At 41.7% G+C, this 8,108-nt stretch overlaps 1 long non-coding RNA gene across 1 annotated transcript; it reads left to right on the top strand.

Annotated features, from left to right (window-relative positions):
- Positions 1-1,941: 1,941 nt before the first annotated feature.
- LOC310873876 lies at positions 1,942-4,917 on the top strand. The gene is made up of 5 exons (XR_014570512.1): positions 1,942-2,094; positions 3,349-3,418; positions 3,816-3,922; positions 4,341-4,400; positions 4,584-4,917. It is a non-coding gene; the product is annotated as an uncharacterized lncRNA (long non-coding RNA).
- Positions 4,918-8,108: the final 3,191 nt, after the last annotated feature.

Genomic DNA, 8,108 nt, shown 5'->3' on the forward strand with positions numbered 1-8,108 from the left:
GCAGTCCTGGTGGCTATCAACTCATGCTAGTGGTTTTGGTGTCAGACTTAGCTTCATAATGGTTCATAATGGTTGGGAAAAAAAAAAAAAATCGGTCGAAAATATTCGTTACAATGACATTGAGTTGACGTGTAAGTTTCAGGGTAAACTTTTGCCTAATCGCAATTCCGCGTGACGCGTTCCGTGCCCCCGGGCCCATCCGCTCTGTAACGCCGCTAACATACCGTCAACCACGGCCAGATTCAGCGGGCCATCCAGTCCTCTGTACCCGACGTCATGGTGCTTCTACCCGGGGCACTGCATGCAGCATAGCCGGCTCAAGTAACCCAGTGTTACCTGACCGCTCTCTCTCTCTCTCTCTCTCTCTCTCTCTCTCTCACACACACACACACACACACACACACACACACACACACACACACACACACACACACACACTCTGAATCTCTCTCTCTCTCTCTCTCTCTCTCTCTCTCTCTCACACACACACACACACACACACACACACACACACACACACACACACCGATATGGGGGGGCGGGACCTCTCTCTCTCTCTCTCTCTCTCTCTCTCTCTCTCTCTCTCTCTCTCTCTCTCTCTCTATCTCTCTCTCACACACACACACACCGATATGGGGGAGCGGGAGGGACTCTCTCTCTCTCTCTCTCTCACACACACACACACACACACACACACACACACACACTCTTCGCGGCTATACGTGCATGGATCTTATGGATCCCGTTGTGCAAAGATGTTGAGATTTTACTTGTGCGATATTCAGATAGTCTACAACCGATTGTTATAATTCAAAGTGTTATATATTCCGTGAAGTTTATATTTTCATTTGGTGTACAAGTCATGTTTTTAATATGCCTTTATCAAATGATAGAGAGATAAGCCATGCAGCCCATTGACTGCATGTCACTCTGCCTACATGCTGACAATGTGCGCACGTTGTATTAGCCTACATTATAACGTGACATTTATTATACAGCTCGAAAATATAGCCTCTCTACAAGCTCACAACTGGTTGTGGACACTTCTATAGGTCTGACTCTGCTATTAATTTCTGTACCAAGTCGCCAGAGCAATGGTAAAGTGTCTATCATTTTTTAATTATATGGAGAGAAAAGTCGAGAGTCGGGATCTGGAGATTTGCACATAGTGTGACATGCTGACAGACAATGAAAGAAACATATACTTCCACTCACAATTTAGGTGGCTTTTAAAATGCGATACTTATTCCTTCATTAAAAAATATGATTGGCACCTCATAAGTGTAAATATAAAATCCAATATAATATAGCCTACAATTGAAACCTGCTACTGCAGCGTTTGTGTGTGGACATATATCTCTGTCGTATGGCCAGGGATTTTTTCTAAAACGGAGGACGAAAATATCCGTTTTGCAAAAGATCCATGCACGTATAGCCTGGGCCTGAAACATATCGATATAATCAACTTGGTAAATGAACGTCACCCCACTTGATCTAGTAAGAGTATATCTGTTCCAACGTGGGCTTTGTAAAATACTGTACAAATAAAATGTGTGCTGTAAGCCCGTTACTTTTCGACTGCGCGGGTAAAGTGCGCGGGGCATCTGAGGTGAAAGTACTAGATGCAAGTGCAGGAGGCGGGACACCCATAGCTTGGGGGGAGGGCTGTCAGTCAGTCATCTAGTTTTGATAGGTCGGCCTGCCCACTGCATTTTATCACCGCATTTTACTACTGCATCCTAGTTTTCACAGCAGTAGGCGTGGCACTGGACGAGAGGCGCGAATATACAGTTTGTTTTATCTTTGAACACACACACACACACACAGAAATACAAATTCAAAAATGGATGTCTCGCAGGAGGAGGAAGCATTCGTTTCAACAGTTGAGTTTGAAACGTTCGAGGATAACGAGGAGGAAGAGTTAGACGGTGAGCAGGAGGTGGAGGAAGAAGAGGAGTTCCATGACGTCCACGGGATCAGGCCCTACATGTTCGAGCCTCTGCTGGCTCCTGGTACCGACGATGAGGAGGAGGGAGGTGGAACAGCACCAGCAGCAACTCCTCACCCACGGGAGCATCTTGATGTGTCTAGCTGGTAACGTTCCTTTATAATCAAGTATTTATTGCCTATGCATCATGCATGATGAGTTTGTACCTTAGTGGGATAACCCATAATGTGTATTATTGCATGGTATAACTCACTGCTGCCATGTCTCACCCTTTGAGTGTGACAGTCACGCAATTTAGCCCTTTACCACGCACCACGCCACACATGCCATTTCACACGCATTGTAAATAACAATTTTCTCCGCCGCGTAATAACGCGCGCTCATGACGTGTGCGTCCTCAAAAAACGGTAAAATAGCCGATCTGCAATCAGCGCTGATATATGCAGTAGGAGGGTAAACAGTGGACCAAATCCTCAGCAGGGTCCCTGACTGTGACGCATGGAAATGAGCCATGCGCTTCGAAATATTTTTCATGGAAGACAATATAGCCCCCACAGTTACAAGTAACAAGTGAGGTGTGTGCTGTGTGGCGTCTCTTGCGTGATATGAGGAAGTCGAACGGTGCTAGTATAGCCCGTGCACATTATAGGGACAAAGTCGCGTGTGTGTGTGTGTGTGTGTGTGTGTGTGTTTGAAGTGAAGGGGGAGGGGCCACATCGCGACTTGCATATGTTCAGAGAGAGAGCCCACAGATGTGTTTGAACTAAGAAAATGTAAAAATAAGGCATTTTTCCACATTCCAGTTTTCTGACTTTTTATTTCACAACAATTTCCACTGCGATTATGGGGTGAATGAATGTGGCCAGACCCATATCTTCTCTTTCTGTCATAGTGACATTGTCCTGCATCAGATCATGTCCAAATCAGGTTCTCCAATCAATCAATAGTTCAGTTCAGTTTTTTGAAGATTTTTAGAGTGGTGCAACCACTGACCACTCCCTTACGGAGTTATGTGTGTGGCTGGCTGGGTCTGAGCACTATGTGTGTGGCTTGCTGGATGGCTGGGTCTGAGCACTGTGTGTGGCTTGCTTGCTGGCTGGCTGGCTGGGTCTGAGCACTATATGTGTGGCTGGCTGGGTCTGAGCATAGATAGATATCTTTTTCATTTCCACATTTTCTGAAATATGGCAGCCCTGTATAACTAGAGAGAATTGCCGTACGTTAATTTAGCAGTTGTGAAAGTTAGCTTACTGTAATGGAATATCAGCTTACACTGTGAAATGTATGATGATTCTTATTTTCTGACCTGATTGTTATACACTTTAGTCGTGAAGTTATTTGCACTTTTCATTCACACAAATCAGTGCAAGCCCTCACATTATTGTTTCTCTGTTTTTTAGGTGTACCTGTGGTCACTGCCAGAATATGGATGCCGCTATAGACAGGGTATGCTGCAAAGACCATGACAGGGTTAGTACATCAAGATGACTGTCAATAGCATGCATATACATTTTGTTGTTATAATTCACTGTTTAGACATAAGCTTGTGTCTCTAACAAACCCACATACATACATACATGTACATACAACGTATCTACACCAAAAAGGCCCCTCACATTATCCATACATTTTGCATGTTTATCATGTATTCAGGTAAAGACATAGGCAACTAGAAAAAGTGCCCATCTGTGCACAGGTCTCCACCTTGTTGGCCTCCTGGTGGCGCTATAAAATCGGATGGCATCCAGGGAGTGTGTGTGTGTGTGTGTTCAAAAACATACTCTCTCCCCATGCCTTCGGCCACCAATGTGTATGTGCTGAACATTCTGCATTGTTGCATAATTGTTTATTTTGCTCTGTTCTGCAGGTTATGGACAAATGTGCAGAGGAAGAGCCTGTCCCTGAGTGCATCACTCTGCACCCTGGCTTTGCGGGGGTTGCATTAAATCCGTGGGTACAACAGATGACCTACAGGTATGGTGGTGGAGTCACATGGTGTACGTCATACGTCCAAATAGTGGACAACTTTGTATGTTATGCAAATGCAGCACAACCCCTAGCCTGGTTGGCTATATGGTTGGAGGACTTCGAGAAACTGAAACGCCTATTTCAAAAGTACACCTTTTCATTTGCCTCATTCCTTGAAAAGGCCTGGTCAATGAGGAGGAGGGCCATTTACATGTAAAATGGCCTTGTTTATTTGTTTTTTTTCTCCAAATACTGTACAAATGTGTATTCATGTATTTAGTAATGCATTTCGGAATATGAACAGGAAGGACTGTAATGTCAGTTGTTTTCAATGTACCTGTATGTATGTATCATATAATCCCATATGGGATGGGCCAAAGTGGCATGACACGAAAATAAATATTTAATTCATTCATTCATACAGTGTTATGTATCAACGTTTCGGCGAGGGGTTCCAAGGTGAAGCGGACTTCTCAGAGGACGAGTGAGTATACTATACATAAATAATTGTATTTCTGTAGCCATTGTTGTTGTCAATTTCCTCTTGGCATCAGTGCTTGTCAAACCCTTTCACTTTTATGATGTAATCAAAATGCTATGTCCTTTCCTTTCCATGTGCAAGAGTATTTGTAGTAAATCATTTTCGTATGTCATTGATTCTTTTTAGGCGTTACCGGTACACAGCGTACCGCTCATTTGTGAGGTGGTGTTGGGGGTACTTGGGAAAGGGGAACCGGAAGGTCATCCCATCCTGTGCTGTCACCCAAATTAGGGCCGCTTATCCTTCTCCTGCTGGGCAATACACAGGATTCCGGCTGCCTCCACTCCACACGCCACACAACAGACGTCCTCCCAACAGGCACACACGTTTGTTGTCACTGATGGTTTTTCTGCCTATTTTTTATTATTTTTATGCTAGGCTTTAAATATATAAAATGGTAATTTTATATAGGCTGTACATTGTTTGTGGATGGATCATTGGACGACCTGCTCTACCTCTGGAACCAGTCAGTCAGTTACTGAAATAAAGCTGCTTGTTCATGTGTAACACATTACATGTTTCTGGTTGGGTTTTGTAATGCACTATACTAGATGTACTAGATATTGCTGATCTACAAGCTGACAACACATTGCAGCAAAACGAGTTGTGAGCTTGTAGATTTCATGTTTTCAGTGTCTGACACCCGCACTCAAGTAAGAGTTTCATATGCTGCAGGAAAGTTTAGTTCTCTGGGGAAACATTGTGCACAGGTTCAAATTACCTTTTGCCCTTCTTTCACATGGCCCTACCACAGATGCTGTTGAAATGGCATATACATGCTCCTTAGATGTTTTGCATCATCACAAACATGCCAACTTAAATCTTGTGGTCTCTTGGGGAGTTTGTAGTACAAGTCTAATTTATACTTTGTTGTACGAAATGAAAATAAGTAAAACTCTGTTCATACAACCAAGCGACATACAAAGTACAGGCCTATCCATTTGCCTTATCCATAGGCCATCGTTGCTCAGGTTAGTGGCATTGTAATTGTGCAGTTATATCGCTCGCAAGACCTATACTTTTTTTTTTTTTTTTTATACTTTATACTTTTGCTAATTCACATTTAGAAGAAAGTGAAAATATAGGCTACATACATTTTACAAATACACTTCCCAATGACAATGTAGGACAACAAGCTCTGAAGAGGAACACTTCAAGCCTGCATGGCAAATGCAAGGCCATAGCACCACTCTACAATAAATGATGGGTTCTTTTTCATAGCACTTGTAGCACTATGAATGCAAATATAATAATTATTAAATATGTATCAGACAACCAACAAATGTACATTACAAACTATATATTTATTTATAATTTGTGTCAACACAAACATTAAATGCTATTGACAAATCCCCCATATGATCAGTAGAAGTAGAAGTAGAAGTAGAGTCTTTCTCGCCCGCCTAGTGGCGAAAAATAAAACTTCTGGGAACTCAGATTAGCTTTGTGTATACAAATCTCGATCTGCAAGCTGCAGTCAGGGGCTTCTAGAAATCGGATAGCGAAATTAATAGCAGTGTCAGACCTATAGAAGTGTCCACACTGGTTTAGATTGTATTCTACCTCTATCAAAGTGTTCTGGCAATTTTTTATTTTGTAATGCTTTCATTAATTCAACCTTTCATGAACATGAAACTTCCATGAACCTTTCATCATTCAACCCATTCAGGACAGGGAGCCCTTTTGGCAAAATACAGATAATTCTGGTGGTCCTTGACATGAAAAAGGAAAAATAAAAAATTGCCAGAACACTTTGATAGAGGTAGAATACAATCTAAACCAGTCTATACTAACAACTTTATCTAAAATATTTGAATGGGCATAAATGAAAAGAGACCAGATGCTGTAGATATTTCAATAACCACTTGATACGCATTATCATATCATATCATATATTATACATATACATACATACAGACATATACATATCATATATATCATATCATTATCATATCATATATTGATTAGCAAAAGTATAGTCCCTTTAAAAGCAAATATTCAACTGCAGCCACCACACAATAACACACAAGTTGGAATGAACTTCAGTTTATATTGCATTAATATTATATGGTGTGTAAACAGTTCATAGGTGTATAAAAATAACGATATATATTAATGAAAGCATTACAAAATAAAAAATTGCCAGAACACTTTGATAGAGGTAGAATACAATCTAAACCAGTCTAAACTAACAACTTTATCTAAAATATTTGAATGGGCATAAATGAAAAGAGACCAGATGCTGTAGATATTTCAATAACCACTTGATACGTTAAATAGCTAAAATGGAAAGGTCACTTGCTGAACTTGTGCTACTGTAGATCTGCTGTGTACACCTGCCGTTTGCCATTTTATGTTACTCTCAGTGGTGGAGAAATGGTATTGAGAGAGGGGATGAAATTGGGTGCATCTGATGCAAGTTGTCCCTGTTGAGCACTGACGAACCCTTTTAAATTCTGCTGGCTGAAGCGCAGGACTTCTCTTCGGCAGGACTTCTCTTTACTGGGATGAAATTGGTGGTGTGTGTGTGTGTGTGTTGGGGTGATTAGCATTAATGGACATTTCTTGCAAGTGTGTAATTGTGTAGCAAAGACTCAATTACGCACAAAAAATATCATAAAGATGGATAAACATTTGATATGTGGTATCAATAATATTATGAGAACAGAATGAGAAAATAGAACCAAAAAAAACTAAATTTATGTCAAACTGTGTGAAATACATGCTGTGATGAGAAATATATCTTTTAGCTTGAAGGTCACAGGTGTCCAGCTCAAACCAAACCATGAAGTCATCACAACACAGCAGCCATACCTAGCATGGAAAAAAGAAAAATTACAGACGTATCATGGCATAAACTCTTGAAGTGAGCTTAAGTGTGTTTTCTTGTCACCGTCTGACCATAAAGATTAGACTAAATATATCATGAAGTAAATAATACAAATTATATCACAAAATACTAAAGGTCATGCAATACCATGACTGTTGTCGCTGATAACCTCCAATACACTAATCAGCTGGCAGAATAAACTGTATGATGCACAAATCAAACATCATAGCCAAACATAAGCTCAAGTTCCAAAAATGTTTACTTACATAAGGTTTTTGGGAAACCTTATGTAAGAAGGCGTTTTTAGAATCTGCCTCATCGGTCTAAATGGGTTAAATGGCCTGGCTTAGTTTTAAAGCCCACTCACCACGGCAAGGTGCAGGCCGAGAGTGGGGACAGAGGACAGACACATGGGGTGGGGGTGGGGGTGGGAGTGGGGGGTCAACTCATCCAAAAAGCCTGTCAATCAACAGGAGTAGTGTCAGGGGCATCGGCTCAACTGAGTCACTATAGTGGGATGAGTGTGTGTGTGTGTGTTTGTGTGCCTGTCAATTTTACCAGTAGTGTCAGGATCTTCGGCTCAACTGAGTCACTAGTGGGGTGACAGCGACCATCCAAAGTCATGTGTGTGTGTGTGTGTGTGTGTGTGTGTGTTCTGTCAATTTTACCAGTAGTGTCAGGAGCTTCGGCTCAACTGAGTCACTAGTGGGGTGACAGCGACCATCCAAAGTCACGTGTGTGTGTGTGTGTGTTTCTGTCAATTTTACCAGTAGTGTCAGGAGCTTCGGCTCAACTGAGTCACTAGTGGGGTGACAGCGACC

This window comes from Protomyctophum parallelum, assembly GCF_964188405.1.
Source record: "Protomyctophum parallelum genome assembly, chromosome: 16".
In the NCBI taxonomy this organism is placed as follows: domain Eukaryota; kingdom Metazoa; phylum Chordata; class Actinopteri; order Myctophiformes; family Myctophidae; genus Protomyctophum; species Protomyctophum parallelum.